Genomic DNA, 13888 nt, shown 5'->3' with positions numbered 1-13888 from the left:
GCATTCCAAATTACTGATAATAAGATCACTACACAAACCAGAGCTTTTCACTTTGATTTTCTCAAACTGAACTTTGTTAATCTCGCAGATAAACTTTGATTACTCAAAAACATTAACAAAAAAAACTGCATAAGAACCCTGACAATATCATCAGTGACTTATGCACAGTAGACTGTAACAGCCAGCCAATCCTGTCATGATGTTAATTAAGAATCAAGATGTTTCATTCTGCTGCCTTCAAGTGAAAAAAAGATACCAGGGGTGCAGACCCATCCTCTGTGTAATACCAGGCCACCTAAGCTGACTGGCACCATTGCAGACATAAGTATTAGCCAGTCCTCAGAGGAAGGACAATAGGGCAGACACAAAGCCAGAATGCATAAACAGCAGATACATCTTTAAGTGGGTTCATCTACCATTTCTCCCCATTTTGACTCACAAACTTGCTTATGTCTTTTATTTCAATTATTGGTTTCTCTTTTGAGTAAAGCATAAAGAATGTAATCATGACAAAGTGAAATACAAAACAAATATTTACTCCCACACACACACAAATTAAAGTGGGATGAATGTACATGCAGTTATCTAAAATAATATACTGTGCATATGCAAGTCTATCAAAAAATATATACATCAGCCAGTAAATAGCATATCTCAGCTCTCAGAGTTATACTAAAGTCTATTTTTGTCTACAAAATAAAAACAATTAATGAGAAAAAAGTAACTTCTAATTTGAAAATGAATTTGCATACATTTACAGTGTTCAAATAGTTAAATTAATCAAAAATTAAATCTACTAGAATGGATTATCTGGGTAACATTTGTTTTTTTCTCCCATGTTGTAACCCCACTTATCCAATCCATATTACTAACCGAGAATGCTAAACCGGATGATGGACGCAGGCACATCCGGCAATGGGCCGTAGCTGCAAAAAGACGTACTGCGCAGGCGCAAAAAGAGTCCGCGAGAGTCGGCTGAGGAGCCGAGAAAGGCGGACAAAAAAGGGCGAGAGAGGCGGATGAGGGGCCGCGAGAGGCGGACAAGACCACAGAAAAAATGGAGAAATGAGGCGCAAAGAGCACCGAAAAAAGGAAAAGGCACATAAAAAAGTATTCAAACGCAAGCAAAGCACGAAACACATTGCACACGAAACTAGACCCAAAAAAAAAAAAAAAAAAAAAAAAAAAGAGGCTCGCGCACAACAGCAAGGCACCCCCCCCTACAGGCACCGGACGGGACACACACCAAGAGGGGGATTCAACAAGCCCATGGAACACAAAAAAAAGAACACAAAACCACCCCACAGACCCTACAAGCAAGGGACGGGACCCACACAAAGAGGGAGATTCAACAAGACACAGGAACACAAAAAGAAAGAAGACGCTCGCGCGACAACAATCCTCAAACCACACACACACACACATACACACATCCATAAGAAGTGACACCCAAAGCCACATATTCTAAAGTGAACATCAACACCTTCACACTAGACAGCATTGGTGTCAGCATTGGTGGATCTCCTTACAATAAAGCACTATTAACCGTTCAACTACAGAAAAGGAAACATATTAACAGTGACTGCGATCCTCCTTATTACTTATCCATATTTCGCATGCTGAGAAAGAAACAAGTCATGAATACACGGTCACGGGTACAAAACGAAAAGGAAATGATAACAGGAACAAACACACGAACACGAAAGAAACAACAAAATAGACGGCTATGCAGCATAGGTGGATCTCATTACAATAAGGCACTATTAACCGTTCAACCGCAGAAAAGGCTACATATTAACAGTGAGTGCAATACTCCTTATTACTTATCCATATTTCTAAAAGAAAAAATGTCTCGACTCCAAAAACGCAAAGCTCAACTAAAGCTTCTAACTAACGATGTACCTAAAAGTAAAAACTTTATGAACTGCATTAGATCCTACAATAGTTCATTTGCTTTTGCATATACCGGAGTAGATATCAGGCCACCAAAAGGCAATGGCCCATACTGCTTTCGCATATGTGCACAAATACTGCATCGCATTGGAACAGTGCACCCTGAAACAAATCAACAACGCAAATATGCACAAATCTACATCCTAGATCCACATTACGCAAACTATCAATCAAAGTGCTGCATCGCAACAGGCACGGATTCAAAACGAAACACCTCCCGTCTCAGACATACGTTAATGGCAGCGAAGGCTACAACGGGCTTCTCACACAGCACAGGAAAATCGATTACAGCTCCAAAACAACACGTCCCAAATACTACACATGCAACAACGCGCCTCTCAAAACGGCACAAGGAAAACATACACCAGGAAAATTCATTCGGATTAATGAATGTCATTTGCAATCATTGTCATTCAGTTCACTTCCCTGAAGAAACAACTGGCAATACAAGTTATACATTTACACGTTGTTGTCAAAAGGGTCAAATTAGACTGCCTTCTTTACATTCATATACTGAATATCTACAGAAGCTTCTAACTAACGATGTACCTGAAAGTGAAATCTTTATCAACTACATTAGATCCTACAAATCGGTATCCACTATGAACATTAACAGTGGCACTGCACGTGACATCCGTCTTGAAAAAATGTTGTTTATTGATGAATGTTCAATGGCATGAAGTCACTTACTCAACACCATTCATAAACTTCTACAAACGTTTATGAATAATAATATTCGATTTGGAGGAAAGGTACTTTTATGAGGAGGAGATTTTAGACAGTAGTTAGCTATTCTTCCAGATGCCATGCACTCAGCTATTGTTCAGTGCACCTTAAAATATGCAGACAATTGGCATTGCTTTCAAAAGATACAGTTAGTAAAAAAGATACGATGTCCAGAACCAGATTATAACAATTGCTTATTACAACTGAGAGATGGTACACTCACCAATACAGATGGACTTCAGCCACATATTATTACAATTCCTCAAGCCTTTATCTGCGACGACTTAGTTACAGAGACATTTGGAACAGCAATCTCATTAGACCAAATGCCCCTTTTAACACAACGCACTATATTATGTCCAAAAAATATTAATGTGGAAAACATTAATACCCAAGTCATTCCATTACTTCCTGGAGAGACACAACTCTTTCTAAGCTCTGACAAACTTGACTCTGATCACAACAATAACCATCTTAAATGACCTTACAAGTTCTGAGCTGGAATTACCTTTTACACTTAAACGGCGTGTACAAAGAAATTTTCAAATAAACCTTTACACTGGGCGACACACTTTATTGTTTGCTTTCTATTTGCATCATCTACACCGTCACACTATTCTATATCTCATTCATACATCACGCTCTTTGTCATTCCCAACACCAGGGGTTGGCGAGCGAAGCCCCCTAGTTCATTATAACATGGAGCTAGAGCGTGTTCTACCAGCACAGGATGCAAGACATTAGCCAGTCCTGGACAGGAAAGCCAGCCTATCACTGATCACACTCAGGTTCACAATTATTCCGAGACTTGTCCATTAACTTAACACTAGCAAATTACTCAGAAAAAACTAGTATAAAGCAAGGGATAGGTTCTACAGTATATGCTGTCTGAAGACTCTAGGATTTACTGTACGTGTGTAAATCTGTGTGTTTTGTGGTGAATTGATGATCCCAAAGAAGCAGCCACATTTTATTAGGCACCTTATATACCACAGTGAAAAATGCCATAAAATGCCTGTTCAGAAGTTGATTACTATAAAATGGGGAACAGCTATTTGCAAAGGTCAAGTCCTTCAACCAAACCACACTCAGAGCCATACTGGTTCATTCTGTTAGCCACAAGAAAACGTACATCATCATCAAAATCATCATCTGGAACAGACTGCACATTACAACCCACATAATACATCATGACAACTTTTAAAATGTTAAACATATATTAGTGGTGATCATGGTGATGAGCTAGCTTTTCCAAATACAGCACAGTGGAGAGTTGGTGACTATCACTACAGTATAAGGTAGGGGATCAACCATTTTTAGTCCTCTGCACTTTGCCTATTAGGCACATATAGGTGTGGAGGATGCTCTCACCTCCAAGCTCCACAGAGCCTACTCACACTTGGACAAAGCTGGTACCACAATCAGGGTAATGTCAGTCAGTCAGTCATTTTCCAACCTGCTAAATCCTAACACAGGGTCACAGGGGTCTGCTGGAGCCAATCCCATCCAGCACAGGGTGCAAGGTAGGAATAAACCATGGACAGGGCACCAGCCCACCGCAGGGCACACACACACACCAAGTACACACTACAGGCAATTTAGGATCGCCAATACACCTAACCTGCATGTCTTTGGACTGTGGGAGGAAACCGGAGCACCCGGAGGAATCCCACGCAGACACGGGGAGTACATGCAAACTCCATGCAGGGAGGACCTGGGAAGCGAATCCAGGTCTCCTTACTGCGAGGCAGCAGCACCACCTTGCGCCACCTCAGGGTAATGTTAGTTAACATTTCCAGTGTTTTTAACACCATTCTGCCTCATCAAATGAGGAAAAAGCTCAAGGGTTTGAATCCTTATGATCTCACAATGTCCTGGTTCATGGACTACCTGAGCACCAGACAGCAGTTGGTGAGGCTGAGGGTACTGTGTGTCAGATATGGTAGTGTGTAATACTGGAGCACCTCAGGGAACTGTCCGGTCTCCTTTCCTGTTCACCCATCTACACAACAGATTTCCAGCACAATACCAGCATATTCCAAATACAGAAATTTTCAGATGACTCATCCATCATAGGCTGAATTAATAATAAAGAGGAGTCAGGGTACAGAAAAGTCATGGAAGACTTTGCCTTGTGGTGCATGGACAACAACCTGCAACTCAACACCAGATATACAATAGAAATGGTGGTGGACTTCCAAAGTTCCAATAAGCCAGTGACCATTATGGGGGAGGACATGGAAATGGTGCAGAGCTACAAGTACCTGGTGGTTCACAAAAACAACAAAGTGGATTGATCTGACAACACAGTAACATGACAGAAGACGGGTCAGAGCAGACTGTACTTGCTAAGGAGACTCGGGTCTTTTGATGGTTGCAGCAAGCTGCTGGAAATGTTCTACCAGTCCATAGTAGCCACTGTAGTGCTCTACACTGTGGTCTCATGGGTAATGCCTGAACAAACTTGTCAGGAAAGCTGGTCCATCACAGGGCAAACCCTGGATATAGTGAAAGCTGTTGTGGAAAAGAGGATAATGGCAAAATTGGATACAATCATGAAAAATCCCTTCCATCCTCTCCAGGAGGCACTCTTTTATGGGGCACTTTTAGGCACAGACTCATTCTACCACTGTGTGCTAAGAAGTGCCTCGGAGGGTCTTTACTATCAGGCAATTCAGTGTTTCCATTTGATCTACTTGTTAAGTTTATTTTTATTTATCGATTGATTTATTGGATGTATTAATTGTCTGCGAGTCTTGTTTTCTATGTTTCTGCTGCTGTATGCATTTGGACTTCCCTATGGGATTAATAAAGTTAACCTAATTTAACTTTTAAAGTGATAGCCAATCCATTGCAGAGCACAATCAAGTACATTCATCCCCACTTACACCTTCTCCTTTAGTATCAATTAAGAGTCGACCATTAATCTACAGCACATGCACTTGTAATGTATGAAGAATGTGAACACACTCTGGTCCCAGAAACAGAACACCTTACTGAAGAGGACTTGAATGTTGGATGGAACACAGAAACCATCAGCCATGTAGTGATGCCAAAGTAGGCCAGCTATGTTCTGTATATGTGTGTGCATCTATTTCAAGTAAAAAAAAAAAAAAAGACAAACCTTACCAGTCTATCTGCCATTGCTATGTCAACATACGCACCACTCACACTTCAGTAATAACTGCAGACCTAGTACACAGGAGATCTCCACTTTCTTCCAAGTGTGATTAGTAGGCATTAAACACAAATCCACAAATTTCCATCTGCTTTAAAAACACCAAGATTTTCAGAAGCTTCACTAAACATCACTGTTTTCTTTAAGAAATGCTGCCAAACTCAACAAATTTGCCTTTGCTGCACTCCAAACGTCTTTTAAATATCAATTTCCAATAATTTTCCAGTGAAGCAGGCACAAATACAAATTGTTTTTTCCTAAAAAACCCATCTGCTACCATGTTGCACAAGAGACCAGAGTTTCTAAACTTTTCTGGAAATCTCCCAGTGAAGGTTCCTTCCATATCAATCCATAAACCATTTCATGTCGAGTAATCTCAATAGGAGTCACTGTTCAGTCCACTTCAGGTCAAGCTGCCTGTAATATGATTCAATTAAAATCCAATGCTCAGTGCTAACTGAATAAAGATTCAGAAATATATTTAATACAGGCATGACTTGGTATTCAACTAAATAAGCATTCTCCAATACAGTCAAGAACACACAGATCATCAACTTCAAATCTCTTATTCCATAGCAAGTCATAATACCAGGTAAAACTGACAGAAAACGTTATACAAGACTCTACTTTAAAGAAAATCCAATACAAATGGAAAACAGTGCGCCCTCAACACCTCTCTGTTGAAGCTCCTTTTCATATACACATTAAATAATTTAGCAGACGTAATACCACGTAATAATACCCCTTTTGTCTCAAACGACCACTTTAAACACCACTGAGTGAAATTTACATTGAAACATTTAAAGTGGAAAATCAAATAATCCATTATGCAGTTCTTGTTTTTCCAATTGTCCTTTCAGATGTCTTTATCTGCCTGCCTGTCCCTCTCTCACCCATCATTTCAAGTGATATTCAGTTTACTGATAAGACAACTTTGTGCTTTCTCTCTCCGTCCTACCCTACACAATTGCCACACAGAAAAGGACTGACTTGCCTCTTTGTTGGTAAATCCATAATTCTCTTGATTTATAAAAAACATCTTTGTATAACGTGATTCTCTTGAACGTCCTATGTTACAGACATTGTTCAGACTTTTTTTAAGTCAAAATTATTTCTTCACAAATGTGGTATATATGCATTTAGAGAAGAAATTGTGTTTTAAAGTCAAGCACTTTGTATATATAAAAAAAAAATATATATTGTGCACGCACTGGTGCTTTATTTTGTTTGCTATGGGGCACAGTTGAAAAGCTTAAAAACTTACCAAATACACACTTTTTTTTTTTTAAAACCAAGACAGTGTTGTATTGATCCATGTCATGCAGTTTACACAAATATTGTAAAATAAAAATTTTACATGTCATTTCTGAAAAAATGAAAAAAAAAAAAAAAAGCCCACACCGATATGACAAAATTCAGCTACTTTAAAAGAACACCAGCTGCGCAGGATATGTCAGTACTTAGTCTTCCTGCGTACCTTTTACTATCCCCATATCCAGCCCTTTAAACGTTTCGTGCCACGTGGTTGGTTTTACTTTGACTTCTTTCCGTATTTATGTGAGAATTCACATAAGCAAACAGGACACATATCCTTACCATTAGAAAAATAATACCAGGATTATGCAATAAAATGCATGAACACAGAAGATGCAGACCAATACTCAACAACTGTCTTGGCTTGAAAAATGGATATAATTTTTAAGTTTTTAAGTTTTTCCTCCATGCCCCATACATCCCATTGTAAAGCACCAGTGCAGGCAAGATATACATATATATTTTTTAAATTTACAGAAAGTTCTTATCATATGAACACAATTTCAAATCACAAATGCATATATACCATGCTTGTGAAGAAACAACTTTTTTAAAAAACACCAAACATTCCTAGTTGCCATCATGCATGATATTAGGGCTAACTTGTACCCCCAATACCATATTTTATTACCATATTACTCCCAACAGACAAAGGTATACTCCACCTAAAAATGCTTTTTATGTTACTTACCCCATGTAGTGGGAGACAAAAAATATTTTAATCTCCTGTTTTCATACAGTTTATAATATACTGAAAGTGACCCATTACATCCAACAGCAAAAAATTTGAAAAATTTTAAAAACATATACAATGAAATTTAAGATCCTTATTCCATATACTGTACGTAAAACAGCACACACCTTAAACAGGATAGATGTGTAGAATAGGAAAAAAATTCTCATGGTACTTGTGTCTCCTTGGAACAAAACTCTTGACCAATGAATGAAGGAGACAGGTGGATATTCAATTCAAAAACACAGAATTATTGGAACGCATCCTTTCCTGGTAACCTTGCATGCTGGGTTTTCCAGGAGTATTAATGTCTTAACAGAAAATGCATGAATTTTGAGCATACAAATGTCTAAAAAACAAGTAGATCATACAAGAGTTAAGTGATATTTTTTCCCCCCTTTCTTCCACTCAAATTTTTTCACATTGTCTGCCACTGCACAGATGTAGTCTCGCTGAACCACATGTATATTTTGTGTAAATACAACCACACATGAATTTTGCTACAAACTGGGTGGGAACAATTAGACGGAGTGTCACAACTCTAAATCAATCTAACGCCTCATAAAAGGCAGCACTCACATTAGGGCTGGCGATTTTGAGCTGCTGCAGAGTAACAGTGATCTTGTTATCCTGGTCTGACGGAAAGCAAGATTCTGACTTTGACAAAAATTTATAACGTTGAAACGTCTCCTAAAAAGAGGCCTTACTAAAAATAGTGTCAAGAATAAACATAACCTGTTGCAAGGGAAAAAGTTTTCTGTACATTTAGATCTTACATTCAAAAACATCAATAGACATGTTGCAAATGTGAACATTATGTGCTCCCTGTTGTTCAGTTAAGATGACAGCACCAAAATGAATGTAAAAAAAAAAAATTATGTAGCTTTGAGAAAATATGAATAATAAAACATGCATTCAAAGTCAACAATATGTCACACCGCATCAAAAGGAGGTTGAAAACGACTGTCATAAAGAGAGAGGATAACAAACAGTACTCAAAACATCCAAAACTGCCTAAAACCACTAAACAGAAGCACAGAGAATGTGAGGAAAAGAATTTTAAAGGAAAAACTGAAGTTAACATTTCTGTCTTAATCGGAAAGGCAAATATGACATACTAGAATATGGCCACAGTATTTCTCTTCTGTCACCATGCTCATTATTAAGTTTAATTTACTTTGTTCAACTGAGCTCCGGAGTTGATAATGGTAATTTTAGATTTTTTTCTTTCTTTCTGTCAGCCTCAGTTTCTTTTGCTTTCTCTGTGAAACCCTGACAGTTTAAAACACATTCACACGCTATTCACTACACACTTTTAATGAGTTGTACCCAGATACGTCTGGCCCCGCAACAGGTCACTATTAAGTTCCTTCCATTATATCACAAATGTTTTTCTCTCGCTCTGCATGAGAACATTAGATAAAATACTAACTATGTGGTGTATGGAACATATAAAAATATTTTTGGGTAGAGTATTCCTTGAAAACTGTCCTCTTCTACCAGCTGTGAACACAAATCTGTCTGAACTCGCTGACACAGTTCAAGCTCTTCAGCAAAGCCTTACATACACCCTCCTTGAACAGCCATACCAACAGCCAGACTATTCAGCCAACAGTTCAACCAACTCTCCTCCAGGAGTACCAAATAAGCGTCACAACTGAGATAAATTGACAGAAAGATTATTTTTACAAAAGCTAAATGATTGTTTAATTAAATTAATAATTATATTAACACAAGTCACAAAATTCTCTTAAATATACACCAGAATAACTAAAAAGGAAGAAAACTTGTGACTTGGTAATTACAATCACACTACACAATACAAAGACAAAGCCACTGAAATAAAGCATCCCAAGTAGCACTTCTAGACACCCTTCTGCTAAATAATTTGTTTGCAGAAAGTCCTTAGTGTTAGTTTGTCAGAGAGAGGAAAGACAGAATTGTTCACAATGGCACTCAGTTTTGTTGTAATTCTTTCCTTTGCTAATACCTACTTACTGCTTTGCTAGAGGGGGCAGAGAGTGTGTCCCAGAACTGAACCTGCTCTTTTAATTGCTGGTTTTGTGGCCCTCGCTTGAAGTGATGTACCCAGTCAGCCCAGCCCACCACACCACAATGGCCATCACAAAGTTGTAGAAGATGTGAAAGATGTCACTACCCATAGCAAAGGAAAGCAGTCTCTCATGAAGAAATGGCATGCATTACCATTTGTTATATAGTTCCTCTGTGTAAAGAGACCAGTCCAGCCTGGCACTAATATGAAAACCCCAAGTACTTGTACGAGTACACCACCTCTACATCAGCTTCCCGAATAGTGAGTGACCACCATGCTTATGGGGCTGGTTGGCACAGCAAAACTTAATAAATACTTCCTTGATTCTACTTATGTTAAGCTGCAGGCAATTCTTTCTGAATCAAAAAACAAAGTCCTCCACCTGATTTCTATAGTGTGTATAGTCTCATCAAACCAGCCAGGTGGCATTATTGTCATACCAGCCGCACACAGTTACTGCAGCATACAGTTGCAAGAAGTAACGTTCCCCAGGACCACAGTCCAAGATATACATAATCATAGGTCAAGGGCAGACAGGTAAAGACAGATAGATAGGAGATACTTTATTAATCCCAAGGGGAAATTCACAATGAATTTAAAGAAAGAAAAAATAAAGAACTACTGTATACTATACCACAAATACATAAAATAACAGGTAAAGTGAATAGATGGCAAAAGTTTAAAATAGACAGTAATAAATAAACTGATGTAATGCATATAAGTAAGCTAGAAGAAGCAGATCTGAGGGTAGGGGGTAGCACAGAGTTTACAGTTTGTACAGCCAAGGGGTAGAAGCTGTTGCAGAACCGTTCATAGCTGTACATTCTACCAGATGGAAGTGTGACAACGGGACCAAAGGACGAATGGGAGCGGTCTTTCACAGGGCTTGCTGTCTCCGATAACACCGGGCTAATCATCTTTAAACCACTCCATCAGATTATGACTCAGTAGGGACCCTAATAGTTCTGCTCCTTCCCAACCCACCTCCACTTCAAGATCATTTGCGCAATCCCCCCCCCCCCCCACCACCACCAGCAGCATTCCCTGTCTCATCTTGAAACATTCCCAGCCCTCATATTTTCGTTCTCGGAGGAGTTGACATGTCAACCCCGGAAGGCAACTTCAGCACCACCAGGTGCCTTTCGCTCGTTCATCAGTAAACACAATAAAACTACTCACGCAAATCCAGGAGAAATGACACCTCTTTTTGCTCACCAACGCTGTACCCCTCAAGTTTCTGATACCTAGAACAAACCTAAAAGGCTACAGACACAGTCCTCCAATTCAGAGTACCAGCAGCCATCACACTTTTTCCCCAAATAAAGCAGCATCTGCTTTACTAAAAACGCTGTGCATATTTTCCACAAAGACTTACCACAGCAGTGAACCCTCTCCAACACTGAATCAGCACCAGCAGGACCAGCCACATTTGATTTCATCAGAGCCCAGCTGCACTGCCCTACCAGTCCCTTTTCCTGCAGCTCCGGCCCCAGGCCAAGTAGCGGTGTCATCTCCTCAGCACAACCCCATACACTACAGCGGCAGACGGAATGCGCAGCGCCGTCACGAGAGGCCCGCATTTTGGTAAACAGTCCTCCATTCTGCGGTCGCACCCCTCCCTCCAGCCCAGGAGATGATGATGACGACGACGACTCTTACTTTACCTTGGGAGGTACTCCACTGGACGTGTAGGGCTCTCGCTGCTCCCCGGTGCGACACACGGCTGCCGTGGATCTTGTAAAGTGCAGCACGCAGCCCAGCCGGAACCCGGTCTATCCCACGCTGGCTGCCAACCTTTTCCACTGTTGCGCTCGGAATGATGGGATGTTGGCTGAATGGAGCTCCGGGAGCCAATTAAGGAGCAGCTGTGCTCAGGCGCCCTCCAAGAACGCGCGATAGGGGCGTCCGGTCTCTGTCAACGCGGGAGGCGTCTGTCGGGGCTCAGCTCGCGCGACTTCCCTGGAGAGAAATGTGTGGCTCGAACTAAATAAAATAATAAAATAAAAAAAACGAATACAGTCATAAACAAGGACCTAAATTACTGCCACTTTTTATTTTAATATCATTGTCTTCACGATTAAAAACGCTGTTTTTTTTTTTTTTAAATAGATAGTTCCCAGGTGTTTTATTCATAACTTTGCGGGTACTGGAAGACTTGTCACTCGCCTCCTTGTTCGCTGTCAACAAGCGCCATCTTCCGGAAGCTCTCTGTCGTTCAGCGGAGCTCCGAGAACAAAGTAAAAGCTGCGTCCACGTGCCTTTTGTTTTGCTATTTGCTCCACGTCATTTCTCCCGTCTCAGGGCTCGTCCTACATGTGCGGTGCACTGCTGGCTCCTAACTCGTACAGAAGTGGCCGCGGTGAAAGCTTGAATAGAAGGTCTATCGTACTATCAATATAATGCCCTTTATTTTATACAGTATATATTGGAGACGAAGTTTGACCAACTTATGTTCAAAACCAACCCCGAATTGTCATCAATGTTCAGTCTGTACGAATATTTCTTCAGTTCGTGGGGGTCCAACCATCAAGTTGCTGGATTTTGTTTCCACCGCAGTCATCAGAGCTGCGTGTCATCCCAACATCCCAACGTCTAAGAGTACCGGGTGGGCTGTGAGGTGTGCAGAACCCAACTCGAACGCGCAGCTTAGAGCCGCGATAAGACTGGCTCGTTAAGCTGTCAATCACAGCAGCTCGATCTCTACTGGCTGGAAAGTTCAGAGGGCGGGGCATCTTCGACCGCCTGTTTTTAAAAGATCCCCGAAAGCTTCAGATGCACGCGTTTTGAACCTTAGTGCATTTTTTGTAAACTGCATCGTTCCGCAGAAATTTCATTGCAGTTTTGCAGACAACTTTTAAGTAGTCGTTTTATTTTGCACTAACTGTAGTAATTTACTCTGCTAGCCTGAAAAACCTCATCTTAATAATGAACCAAAACCGTTGACTTTTTCAAAATATTTGAACTGGCAACTAATTGATTTCAAGCAAACAGGGCCTACAGGTAAAGGTGATATACCTAATCAAAAGAAAAAAATGTGCCCTTTTAATAATTTATTTAACAAAAATATTAGATTGGCCAGTGCAGACAGTATTGTCCTACTTTACTGCCCACCACTCTCACACACTGACTCTGTGAAATTTCTGACCACTCATCCATGAAAAATTCCCTCTGTTGTAAGATGTTTGTGGGGTTTCTTGCATGCCCTATCACAACATTTCAATGGAATTCCCATCCAAGTCCATATCCTTATATTTCTTCTTCTTGAGCCATTCCTTGGTGAATGTGCAAGTGTTCTGTAGATCATGTTGAAAAGTCCTTTTCCGGTTCATATTTACACATGGCCTCACTTTATCCTCAAGCAAGCTTTGATATGATGCAGAATTCACTGTGGGCTTGATGACTGCAAGATACCCAAGGCCCTGAGGCTACAAAGCAACCCCAAAACAAAACATGTCCACCACCACTTTACAACTGGTATGGGGTTCTGCTCCTGAAATACTGCAAAACAGGTCTACTGTTTGTGTGAGCAAGCAACTTTTATCTTTGATATCTTTGAAGGCCTAGATGTTCAATGACAAACTGTAGTCTGTTCTTTTTAGCCTTTTCCTAGAACACGCTTCAGATGCAGGTCACAATAGTGGTCTCTTTCTAATTGTAGACACACACACGTTGATACCTTCTGCTGCATAAGGTACCAGCAGTGAAACTTTGGGGCTCTTTTAGTGTCAAACAGTCAGCTCTTGGGTTGAATTTGATAGGCAGGCCAGTCTTGAGCAAATAAGCAGACATTTGAAATCCATGGCACTTGCAGACTATTTTCCCCCACTATGGAATGACCAATTTCAAGTAATTTACCTTTCATTTGAAATCCTTTGTCAGATTCCTGAACATCCACAACCTTCTCTTTGAAGGCCTCGGACATCTCTTTTGA

General features: G+C 40.3%; 1 protein-coding gene across 7 annotated transcripts in view; it reads right to left on the bottom strand.

The window, feature by feature from the left end:
• Positions 1-13888, bottom strand: part of specc1la (sperm antigen with calponin homology and coiled-coil domains 1-like a) — a 284094-nt gene that overhangs the window by 87741 nt on the left and 182465 nt on the right. Inside the window, exon 1 of one of the 7 annotated variants that reach the window (XM_051921212.1) lies at positions 11333-11466. The exons of the other annotated variants lie outside the window; for them this stretch is intronic. The gene's annotated coding sequence lies outside the window, so the exon portion shown is untranslated. Of the gene's footprint in view, positions 1-11332; positions 11467-13888 lie in introns of those variants that run through there. 7 annotated transcript variants of the gene reach the window in all.

The sequence above is a fragment of the Erpetoichthys calabaricus genome, chromosome 18 (genome assembly GCF_900747795.2).
Source record: "Erpetoichthys calabaricus chromosome 18, fErpCal1.3, whole genome shotgun sequence".
NCBI lineage: Eukaryota > Metazoa > Chordata > Cladistia > Polypteriformes > Polypteridae > Erpetoichthys > Erpetoichthys calabaricus.
The sequence above is the reverse complement of the archived record's forward strand: the minus strand, read 5'-3'. Positions and strand labels throughout refer to the sequence as shown.